Source organism: Podarcis melisellensis (genome assembly GCF_964234715.1).
Source record: "Podarcis melisellensis genome assembly, chromosome: 14".
NCBI classification, from domain to species: domain Eukaryota; kingdom Metazoa; phylum Chordata; class Lepidosauria; order Squamata; family Lacertidae; genus Podarcis; species Podarcis melisellensis.
Window position 1 is genome coordinate 51,706,683 of NC_138546.1, and position 12,911 is coordinate 51,719,593.

Below are 12,911 nucleotides of genomic sequence, written 5' to 3' on the forward strand. Positions count from 1 at the left end.
TGGAAAACAGTGCTGTGATGCATAAATCACAACCAAATCAATGGCTGAAGAGACTCCCCACCCCATTTATGGTAATTCAAGGTGGGAGCAGAGTCACACCTACTGTGGGAGTAAGTGCTTTTACTCTACATTTCAAATCCATAGGGCAGAAGTTCAGTCTCTGGTAATCTATCTCTGTAATGTATTTAATACTACCTGCTTTTCAGGTTTCGTGGGTAGTATTTCAGCAGTTCATAATTGCAAATGGATTGTTTTCTGTATTTGACCCATCAAATCATAGAATGGTAGAGTTGGAATAGACTCCAAGGGTCATCTAGTCCAACCCCATGCAATGCAGGAATCTCACCCATGACAGATGGCCATCCAACCTCTGCTTAAAAACCTCCAAGGAAGGAGAGTCTGCAACCTCCTGGGGGAGACTGAACAGCTCTTACAGTCAGAAAGTTTTTCCGTATGTTTAGTTGGAATCTCCTTTCTTGTAACTTGAAGCTGTTGGTTTGAGTCCTGTCCTACAGAGCAGAGAAAACAAGCTTGTTCCATCTTCCATGTGACAGCCCTTGAGATATTTGAAGATGGCTATCATATCTCCTCTCAGACTCCTTTTTCCCCAGGCTAAACATACCCAGCTCCTTCAAGTGCTCCTCATAAGGCTTAGTTTCCAGACCTTTGATCATCTTGGTTGGTCTCCTCTACACACGTTCCAGCTTGTCAACATCCTCTGTAAATTGTGGTGCCCAGAATTAGACACAGTCTTCTAGGTGTGGTCTGACCAAGGCAGGGACACAGGTGGCACTGTAGTCTAAACCACTGAGCCTCTTGGGCTTGCCAATCAGGTCAGTGGTTCAAATCCCCACAATGGGTTGACCTCCCATTGCTCTGTCCCAGCTCCTGCCAACCTAGCAGTTTGAAAACATGCCAGTGCAAGTAGATAAATAGGTACTGCTGTGGATGGAAAATAAATGCCATTTATGTGCACTCTGGCTTTCATCACAGTGTCCTGTTGCGCCAGAAGCAGTTTAGTCATGCTGACCATGTGACCCAGAAAGTTGTCTGTGGACAAACACTAGTTCCCTTGGCCTGAAAGCGAGATGAGTGCCACAATCCCATAGGTGCCTTTGGCTGGACTTAACCATCCAGGGGTCCTTTACCGTTAGCTTTACCTGATCAAGGCAAAATAGAGTGGGACTATTACTTCCCTTAATCTGGGATGCTATACTTCTGTTGATGCAGCCTAGAATATCATTAGCTTTTTTGCTGCTGCGCCATGCTGTTAATGCTAAGCTTGTGTTCCACCAAGGCCCCTAGTTTCTTTCCACAGGTACTGCTAGTAAGCCAGGTGTCCCCCATCTTATACTTGTGCATCTGATTCTTCCTGCATTTGTCCCTGCTGAAATTCATTTTATGGTCATTTTGAATTGTGATTCTGTCCTCTGTGGCATTAGCTACTCCTCCCAGTTTTGTGTCATCTGCAAATTAGATGATCATCCCCTCAGTTCCTTCATCCAAGCCATTTATAAAGATGTTGAACAACAGCAGGCCCAGGACAGAATGATGTGGTACCCCACTTGTCACTTTTCCCCAGGATGATGAGGAACCATTAATGAGTACTCTGGGTTTAGTCAGTCAACTAGCTACAAATCCACATAACAGTTTCCTCATTCAACCCACATTTGACCAGTTTTCCCACAAGAATATCATGGGGGACTTTGCCAAAAGCATTGCTGAAATCAAGATACACTATGTCCATAGCATTCCCCTGATCTACCAAGCTTGTAACAGCTTATGTGGTGTTCTACAGCATGGCAATATATTCCTTATGAGGATCTCTCTCCACCCCATTTTAAATAGAAATGCCACACCACAAATTTTTATTTTTTATTTTTTTAAAGTCAGGCTCAACACTGCCCATCCCAGGAAAGTGAGACTTAGAGGGGTTCGACAATAGGTTTGGATGGCATGCGTATTTATGGTATGAGAAGAAGAGAGTCCATAAAGGTTTCGAGAACCACATCTTCCGAGGTCCTCTAATTGAAATATGGGATAGGTATAAAAACCTATTAGAACCTAGAGTGCCACACTGGTTATCCCCTCCAGAAGTTTTGAGTGTAAAGAAAATTAATATGAGTAGTGAATGGATAACATATAGCCAACTGTTATTTAAAGAAGGAGGAAAATGGAAAATGAAACCACATGAACAGGTCAAAGGTTATGTATATGATTGGTTGCATTATTTCCAAATAAATGAAATGTTCAGGAAAGACAGTAAGGAACATGGCTATGCGGATAAGGATTCTAAATTTCAGAGGGAAATAATAGATAATGATGTGAAAATACTATCTAAAATGTACAAGTTGTTGTTAGAATGGAATTTAAAGGATGAAGAAGTTAAGTCGGTAATGATTCACTGGGCCAGAGATGTGGGTCACAACATACCATTTGAGGACTGGGAAAAACTATGGAAGGAAGGCTTGAAATTTACTGCATGTATGACATTAAAAGAAAATGTTATGAAAATGTTTTATAGGTGGTATATGACACCCGTAAAATTAGCAAAAATGTATAAGACATGTAATAAGTGTTGGAAGTGCAAAGATAAAGAAGGTTCTTTTTATCATATGTGGTGGGAATGTAAGAAAGTGAAAGACTTCTGGGGAAAAATATATAATGAATTGAAGAAGATTCTAAAACACACATTTATAAAGAAATCAGAGGTCTTTCTGTTAGGGATATTAGGAAACGAGACAAAAAGAAGAGATAGTAAATTTTTCCAATATGCAGTAACAGCAGCAAGAGTGTTACTGGCCCAGAAATGGAAACAGCAAGAAATACCGACTGTGGAAGAATGGAGAACGAAGTTGTTGGATTACATGGAGCTGGACAAATTGACAGGAAAGATTAGATACTTAAGAGACCAAAAGTTTATCGAGGACTGGGGAAAATTTGTGGAATATCTGGAACATATAAATGAGGGACAGATAACGCTAATGGGATTTAAAGAAGCACTGTGAAATACTATGAAATATTGTCTAAAGGGAATAGAAAGAAAGATATAATTAATGTCAATATAAAATTAAGAAATGCGTAACTTAAATTATAACTATGGATGATTTACGGATAAGCTGGAGGAAGTCCAAAAAGGATACTGTCAGAGCCACCCGTTGGTCCCAGCTCACAAGAGACCTAAGTCCAAACCAGTTTATTTACAAAAGTCTTTATTGAAGAGCATTGCTGCTTTTACATTCCATCTCCGTGGCTCTACGTCTGTGACATCAGACCGCCGAAGTCCCCTCTGAATCCGTGCCGCCCCTGCACCAGTTTAAGAGGTTTGTGCTGGACCACCTCTTCCTCTCCTTCCTCTTCCGCAGGGTCTTTCTGCCCCCCTGGGTTCCCTCCCGCCGGGACTCGCCCGAGGCTGAATCCTCTGATGCCTCTTCCCCCCTCCTTCGTGCTTTGGGGCCCGGCTCCTCCCCAGGGCTCTCCTCACTTCCGCGCGCCTCCACATTTGAACTTGGCGCGCGTACGTTGCTTCTGACCTTTCTCTCGACCGCTACACTGCTCCCGGTGCTACTCTCCGCCCCTTCCGGCAGAACGTCCTGCTCCGATCTCCTCCCCCTGTCTCCTTCTTGCTCTGCTCCCTCTGACACACTGGTAACTCCACCCCCTTCACTCCGTTCCGGCGGAGAAACCGGCCCCGATTTCCAACTCCCACTGGGGGCTCTCCCTTCGCTCCCCTGCTCCTGATTGCTTCCCCCTTGGGCTCCCCTCGGTCTGACCAGGGGGGCTCCCTTTTGGGAGTCCTCTGACTCACTGGACAGACTCATGGACGACCTTTGGTCATCGTCCTCCTCCTCCTCATCTCTCTGGGATTCTTCCCCCTCGCTCTCTCTCTCCTCCCCCATCTGCCCTTCTCTCCCTGAGACCCTGACAGATATGTTGTGAAATTTTGATGTCTGTTTTTTCTTTTGATGTAAATTAATAAAAATTTATTTTTTTAAAAAAAACCAAAGCAGGCAATCAATCACAGGAGCTGCTCCTTTAGGCATTTGTTGATGGGGGAGGCCAGCTTGGTCATTCGTGCATTTTCTTTTTCTCATTAATTGATGGAGAACGGGATTTTTCCAAAAAAGCAGGAGAAATTTGCAGCATACCGGTAATTTCATCAAAATACATTTAGATTCTGTGCAAGTTGGGGAGAAAAACAATAGCTAACAGTGGCAGAAATCCCACGCCCAACACTCTTGAGCTTTTTTTGGGAAATCAAAGTTGTTGAGCGGCACCCAAGTGCCTAGCACCCTCAAGCTCCCCTGCTGCCCAGAATCACAACCCCCGACGCACAGCAGCTCCTGTGCCGCAGTACAGAACCCCATGGTGACCTATGCCCCCCCACACCAGATCTTGCCTCTGAGGAGCTTCCTGCTGGCCCATCCATCTCCTCCCTGCTTGCCTTCCACCACCAGCTCCTGCGGGTGGAGACAGAGGCGGGGTAGCATTTTCTGTTTCGTCTGAAGTGGCAAAAAGTCCTAGGCTGGCCCTGCACACCCCCACCAAGGCCCCTGGGAACAGTGTTGCCATTGTAGCATTCTGTTCAGGATAAAGTAGAGACATTACCAAGGAAAGCATCTTTAGTAGAGGGAGGGGGTTTTTAGCCCTGTGTAGGGTCTTTTTCCTGATTTGCATTCCCATGTGAATCTACATAATTCATTGTTTCCAAAATATTAGGCAATAATTGTGTGTGTATACCTTAGGGAAAACAACAGAGAAATAAGAAACTGAAATCATCAGATGCATCTGTTCCTAGCCTTAAATGAGTTCTACTTTTTTAGAAACCATTTTCCTGTTTTCAAATGGTGGTTCCCTCAAATGTGAATTTAAGAGGCAGGGCAAGAGAGCTATGTAGTAGAGTTAATATTCTCTGTCCCATGAAAAACACACTCATATTATTCCTTCATTCTTTCCATAGAATGGATGCTATTCTTGGATTCTTGGAACTGACAAGCTGAGTGAACGCTGTGGAGTATGCAACACATTGTCACTCTCTGCTAGCTTTGAGCTCTCACACCCTGCGGGGGCTCAGGAAATCATCCAGTCCTCCACCTCCAGTACTCATCATGAAACCGACAAATTCCCTTGCTGCCAAAGTGATAGTTTCCATGGAATCAAAGGCAACAGTCTCTCTGATAAACAGGATATACACACAAATCAGTTGCTTTCTCAAGAGCTCTGCAAATCCCATGAGTGATAGCTTTACTTACAAACTGTCAAAATCACCCCTCTTTTAAACTGCACCCCCTCTTTTAAATGGTGAGCTCCCCCCCAGCTTTCCACACAATGAATTTCATGGGCTTGAGCATTCTCAGAGAATTCTTGGGTAAGGGGAAGGTGTGTCTAAAGCTTGGGTGGAAAATATGTGTCATGTATCGGGGTACTGATGCGGGGGTGGGGGTGGGGGAGAGAAATTCAATTCAGTTTGCATTTAAACACCACCATGCTGTAATATGGACCACTCTGCAACTTTCATGGCTCTCCAACCAAACATTGTTTACAAAAATGAACATAACATACACGGGGGGGGGGGCACCTCACAAATCGCTGCAGAAACATGAAAAATTGAATTTACGATTGAAAAAATGAGAAACGAAAAGAACTGTACTTTACAGATCCCTCCCTAAATTCAACATGGAGAAGCATGCACAAGGATAGACATAAGTGCCAAATAAATAAATGTTAAATAAATAGATGTTAAATAGCAGAGGGGGTAGAATTTAGCCCTGAGGAACCCACATTGAGGGCTCCACAGGGCTGAAAAGCACTCCCCAAGCATCACCCTCTGGGAACGACTATCCAAGCAGGACCAGAACTACTGCAAAGCAGTGCTGCCAACCACTAACTCAGACAGCCCCTCCAAAGGATACCAAGGTCGATGGTACCAAAAGCTGCTGAGAGGTCGAGGAGAATTTCCCCTGTCTCTCTCCCAACAAGATCACCATGCAGGGTGACCAAGGCAGTTTTGGTGCCAAAAGCAGGCCTAAACCCCAATTGAAATGGATCTAGAAAACCAGTTTCCTCCCACGGATTGGGGATGGTTTGTTATATGTATTTTTAGAAACTAAAAAACTAAGTTAAAAAAGGTACAGGGGGGAAAAGAATAGCTGTCTGACCTTCGCTTAAAAAACTTTAACAAAGTTGAGCCCATTGCCTTCCTTGGCACTCTGTTCCACTGTCAATCCACTCACACTGCGGATGTTCTTCTCAATGTTTAGTCTAAATCCGCTTTCTTGTAATGTGAACCCTTTGGCCTAGGCCCTTCCCTCTGGAACAACAGAAAGCAAATTTGCTGCATGTCAGGGGACAAGGCAAGGTATAAATAAATATATATCATCACCATCATCATCAACAACATGAAAGCAGTTGAAGATGGCTATTCTATCAACTCTTAATTGTCCCTTCTACAAGCTAAAGATCCCCAACTCCTTCATATGTTCCCCACAGGACTTGGGTCTCTAGACTCCTCATCACCTTAGTTGCCCTCCTCTGGACATGTTCCAGATTGCTGATATCCCATGACACCAATAATCTGTAAAGTAGAGGGTTTGTTATTGTGGCACAAACTTACCTTTTGCACCTGCATCTTTCTCTGCCCTTCCCTCATGATTCCTTTAGGGTTTTCCCCCTTGTTACTACCTAGCCATCAATTCTCCCATCATTTTTTCTTAACATGGTAGAGCAGGTGAAGCTTTAAATTAAAAAGTTGCTGACAAAATTGCAGATTTCCTCCAACTACTGCAGGTCACTTTGATGGCTTTAAACCCTTTAACATCATCATTTCAGTCTTTGAGGCTTTGATTGAGTGAGTGGTTAAGCCATTAATTAGAAATGGAGAGATGTGGGATATTATATACAATTTCTTTCCCTCCAGACTTTTGAAAAAAGAAAAAGGTCTATTTGTTTCACTTGACTGAGCCATAATTTTTTCCACTGCTTTCTCCAGATTTTATGACTAAAACTGTGACAGAGACAAGAAATTTGGCACCCTCCATATGACTTTGGACTCCAATTCCAGCCACCATGGCCAATGGCCTTATGGGAGTTGTAGTCCAGCAACATCTGGAGGGTGCCGAGGTTTCGAGCAGGGAAAAGTCTTTCCCATTACCAAGTACCTGGCAATTTCACCTAAGATGTCCATTTTACTTGAATCATGACATCTCCATCATGAAATGCTGCAGCCCCACTACAAATGCTCTCTTATAGTTTCAGAATTCCTGGTTGCTGGAGTTGTGGCCTCCTTACTAAAGCTGTGCATCTCCCTTCATGCGCAGATGGTACTTGGCCTTGGGCTGATGCTGAGCAAAGCACTCTGCATGACTTATTTGTCACATAACGATTCCCTGGCCAAACATATTGCACAACCGTACTTACTTTATCCCACAGATTCTCTGCTGAAAAGAATGGGGTTGATTTCCCACAGGCTCGCTCATTGTTTATTCATTTCTGTTTGTGGGAAGGAGGTGATTAAAATGCTGTGCAGTTCTCTCCACTCCAGCACAGTGGTAAAAATTTACTTGCCTTTTTCCACAGGTGTGCATGAATATTCAAGTGTGGTGCCAGGAAGAATGAAGAGTGGGATCTGCTTCGTGGGGAGACACAGGCATCAAAGAGTTTCAATGTTCTAAGACAGCTACATCCACTTTAGCATTGCCTATGGACCCTGTGGAAATGGGAGACATCCATAATGCTGGAATAAAGATACCCGCAATCTTCTTTTGAACTGAATTTCTTTCTGGATTTTGGAGGCCCAAATCACCTGGAAAGGATTGTGCTTAATGCTACCTTTCCCCCCATTGGACTCCCATACTTCAATGGCAGGCCTGCCCTTACATTGAGGCAGCCTGAGGCACCTGCCTCAGGAAGTGGGATGCCACTGGGATCCAGAGGCGGCATATCCTGTGGCTGAAGATGTGGCCTGCAGATGCGACTCGGGCAGGAGGCTGGGTGTGGACATGGCCTTCAAGAGGACCAAGGACTTTGTCAGGAGCCCACAGTGGAAGGCCTTCCCCAGGAGGCAGGGGACTCTCCTTTCTTGGGGGTTTCAAGGCAGAGGTTGGATGGCCTTCTGCCAGGGATGCTTTACACCCACCCACCGGCTTTGACTGCCTACCACCTTGGACTTCACAGAACGACCAGAAAACCCAATCCTCGCTCTACAGCTGCCAGGGAAATGCTTGTAGTTTTAAACTGCCTGGCTTGGCTTCTGCACACAGAGGCGGCAGGAGCAGCTGCAAGACGGCCGGATGGTGATGGGGAGGGAGGGCCATGGCTTTTAGCTTTTTGGATTCTTCAAGCCATCTGCAACAACCACCTTGGGAATAGCCCTGCTGGTGCTCAAATGCTGCTTCCCAACTGCTCCTTCTTAACATGCAAAAGGTCTGCACACATATTTCTTTCAACACTGATACCAGATGCTCCCTGTTCAGCCTCTCCTGCAAATGGAATGGGAAGTTTCCAGAGTTGGGGACACTGGCCAGAATGCCTCATAAGGAGCCACTGGACTGGAGCAAGAGGGTGGCACCAGCAGGGACCTTCCTTTTAGCTGCATGTGGCTGCCTGCAAGGTGTGGCAAACCTGCACACGGCCCCTGTAGGAGACGAGGGAATGTCATCCTGCTGAAACAGAATATGTAGCTCTTTGTAAAAGATCAGAATATGAATTGTGGGTTTCTTAATGCAGGAACATAGGAACTTGCTTCCAACTGAGTCAGATCATCTTGTTCAGCCTCATCAACACTGACTGGCAGCAGCTCTGCAGGGTTCCAGGCAGGGGGCATTCCCAGGAATCCCAGCTCTACCTGAAGATGCCAGGGATTGAACCAGGGACCTTCTGCAGGCAAAGAAAGTGCTCTGCCTCTGAGCTGCTGTTGCCTGACCCCCATATACTTCTAGAAATCCTCCTCTACCCCATTTTTCTTCCCCCCCCCCAATTAAATCCCAAATCTTTGTGCACAGCAAGCTGAAGCATGATGAAAGGAGCTTTTGGCACCTACCATCTTGCAATAATTATTTGACAAGCTCTTCCCAATGCGGTGTATTTCCCTGATAATTTCCCCTTCATTACTTCCAACTAAGGTAGACTGGTTTTAATCTGATTTGCTAACATCCTTTTAAGAACAGCTCCCCCCATCTCTCCCGCACTTTTTTATCAGACTCAGATTAAGGTTACTTTCATGTGCTAATATGTGAAGGAAGCTCTTTGCGAACAAATCCTCAATGCATTTCATATTGTTCCACAGCCCAGATCAGCCTGACCTAACGGGCATGATTACCCATCTTGCTAAGTATTTCATTTTACTAAATACGGTTCCCGCCAGCTGCTGCTGAAGACTGATCACGTGCCAGGAGACTAACTGAATGTGGGGAAATACAGGACAGAGAAAAGCAAGTCCTTCTATACACAGGGCATAAACTATGGCATTTGCTACTACAATCTCCGTCCACAATAATTAAATTTAAGTCAGATTCTCACACTCCTTTCAGGACAACACACACACATCAAACTACAGAAAGGTAAAAGGAAAGCACCAACCCAGCCTGCCCTGCCCTGTATTTTGCCCAAACAAAGGTGGCAACCCTATTCACATCCATCAACATCTTATAATTCTTTTACAGATTTTTCCCAGCCCCTCTCCTGTCTTAACATCAAACTGGGCCCCAACAGCTTTGTCAAAAGGCTTCTAACTTGAATGTATTGATGCCAAGTTGGAACGGCATAGTTTGATCCCTTCTAAAGCTGTTGAAAGATGGTGGCCACGATCTGAACAGAATTCAGAACTAGATGGGCCTGATTCAGTAAGGCTCTTCTTCATCCACAAAGCAATGTTGATGGTAACACCAACATCCACTAGTGGGATAAAATTGCTATTCAGGCCACAGGGATGGAGTTGAATGTCTTGACAACTTACCATACTTTTCTGTCTATAAGACGCCCCCATGTATTTTCAGATTTAAGAAAATGGGGAAGCATGTATCCGTGTATAAGACGCCACCTTTGACATTATTTTTTTGGGGGAAAACCTAGTCTTATACACAGAAAAATAGGGTAATTCAGATGTTTCATGCTTTAGTCTCAGAGCCTATTATGTCTTATAACACAGGAATAGGCGGACATCCAGGGAAGCTGAATATTCAGGACAGAAGAGAAAAGAGTTAGAAGCCAAGGACTTAGCATTTCCATCAGGCCTGGTCAATCCAGAAGCTTAATTATTGTAACTCGCTCTACGCGGGGCTGCCCTTGAAGCTGACCCAGAAACTCCAGCGGGTGCAGAATGCCACGACGAGGTTCCTTACGGGGTTCTTGCCATGGGATCACGTTCATCCAGTGCTTTAACAGCTGCACTGGCTCATAGTGGAGTACAGGGTCAGGTTTAAGGTGCTGGTTTCGGCCTTTAATGCCGTACGCAGCCTAGGACCCTCGTACCTATGGGACCGCCTCTCCTAGTATGCCCCACAGAGGACCTTACGGTGTAATGGCATAAGGGGTTGCTTGTGCGTAAGCGCTAAAACACTCCCAGTTTTGTGGTTAGTTTTAAACTCTCTCTAGCCGGACAGCCATGAGTGCATGGCTGTTTTAATCACTGGCAAAATCCGTCAGTGGGCGTTTCCTGAATTTCTTCCAACATAAAAGTTCTCTGACAGAAAGTCTCCTCCTTGATTCCCTGCGTGACAGCTTTCTGCGCAGAGTGGGCGTCCCAAGGGGAGGCCCCGAGCTCTCACCACTGGTCTCGCTTGAAGCGTCTCTGTGCCTCACCTCCAACACTGTCTCCTCCTCCCCTCCTTCTTCAGCGGAAACTCTCCCTCTCCCCCTGCTGGTTCCCTCCTCAGCATCCGAGGGTCTCCCAGCATCCGAGAGCCTCTCCACCACCCTGCGCTCCGATGGCAGTTCCCTGACATCCGGTTTGCAAATAACAACACTTTGGAGGTCCCGAGCCTCAAGGAGGTTTGATTGGTTTCAACTAGGGCCAGGGCCTTCTCAGCACTGGCCCCGACGTGGTGGAACGCTCTGTCACAAGAGATCGGGGCCCTGCAGGATTTGACATCTTTCCACAGGGCCTGCAAGATGGAGCTGTTCCACCTGGCCTTCGGCTTAGACTTGCTCTGACCCCTTATGTGGGATTTGGTATATAAAATTTCCCTTGGCTTTTTTGCTGGCCCATGTAGGACCAGCATGAATAGCTGGCTAGGGTGAATATCTCATGTTTCCTCCCTTTATGGTCTTGATTTATGGGCTACTATTAAAATGAGGCTGCATTTTAAGCTGTATTTTAATTAATTGTTTGTTTGTTGTTGGTTCCCCCCCCCCCATTACGTTTTATTGTAATTCATATTTGGTGTTAGCCGCCCTGAGCCTGGCCCTGGCCCGGGATGACAGGGTATAATATTATTATTATTATTATTATTATTATTATTATTATTATTATTATTCCAAACTCTTAATATGGGTTGATGTTGCAGCCTACTGCCATTTATATTCTGTCATTCCCAGACACCCTAAAACAGATAGCATCATTCTGATGGAACTTCTGAAAATTCACACATCTCTGGAAGGTGAATGCAGGCATCTTTAAATGATTGTCAATATAGTTTCATTATTCCAGCATGTGAAAGCATGTCTCAGAGGACCCTCTGAGGGTTATTAAGAATTTACAGCAGCTCAGGATAATAATGTGCTAGGAGGTCTTGAGATATGCACTGAGGCAAACAGGGTGCTAAGTCTTCCTTCTGCAATAGGTTACAGAGGAAACACAGCCCAGAATAACTAAGGAGATAGTACAAGAATACTTGGCTAGTTTAGATGTATTCAAGTCTCCAGGGCAAGATGAACTGCATCCAAGAGTATTAAAAGAACTGGCAGATGTGATCTCAGAACCACTGGCAGTCATATTTGAGAATTCCTGGAGAACAGGCAAAGTCCCGGCAGACTGGAGGAGGGCAAATGTTGTCCCTATTTCCAAAAAGGGGAAAAGAGAGGACACAAATAATTACTGCCCAGTCAGTCTGATATCAATACCAGGGAAGATTCTGGAGCAGATCATTAAGCAAACAGCCTGTGAGCACCTAGAAAGGAATGCTGTGATCACCAATAGTCAGCATGGATTTCTGAGAAATAAGTCATGTCAGACTAACCTGATCTCGGTTTTTGACAGAATTACAAGCCTGGTAGATGAAGGGAACGCAGTGGATGTAGCCTACCTTGATTTCAGCAAGGCATTTGACAAGGTGCCCCATGATATTCTTGTAAAGAAGCTGGTAAAATGCGGTCTTGACTCTGCTACTACTCAGTGGATTTGTAACTGGCTGACTGACCGAACCCAAAGGGTGCTCATCAATGGTTCCTCTTCATCCTGGAGAAGAGTGACTAGTGGGGTGCCACAGGGTTCTGTCTTGGGCCCGGTCTTATTCAACATCTTTATCAATGACTTGGATGATGGACTCAAGGGCATCCTGATCAAATTTGCAGATGACACCAAACTGGGAGGGGTGGCTAACACCCCAGAGGACAGGATCACACTTCAAAACGACCTTGACAGATTAGAGAACTGGGCCAAAACAAACAAGATGAATTTTAACAGGGAGAAATGTAAAGTATTGCACTTGGGCAAAAAAAATGAGAGGCACAAATACAAGATGGGTGACACCTGGCTTGAGAGCAGTGCATGTGAAAAGGATCTAGGAGTCTTGGTTGACCACAAACTTGACATGAGCCAACAGTGTGACGCGGCAGCTAAAAAAGCCAATGCAATTCTGGGCTGCATCAATAGGAGTATAGCATCTAGATCAAGGGAAGTAATAGTGCCACTGTATTCTGCTCTGGTCAGACCTCACCTGGAGTACTGTGTCCAGTTCTGGGCACCACAGTTCAAG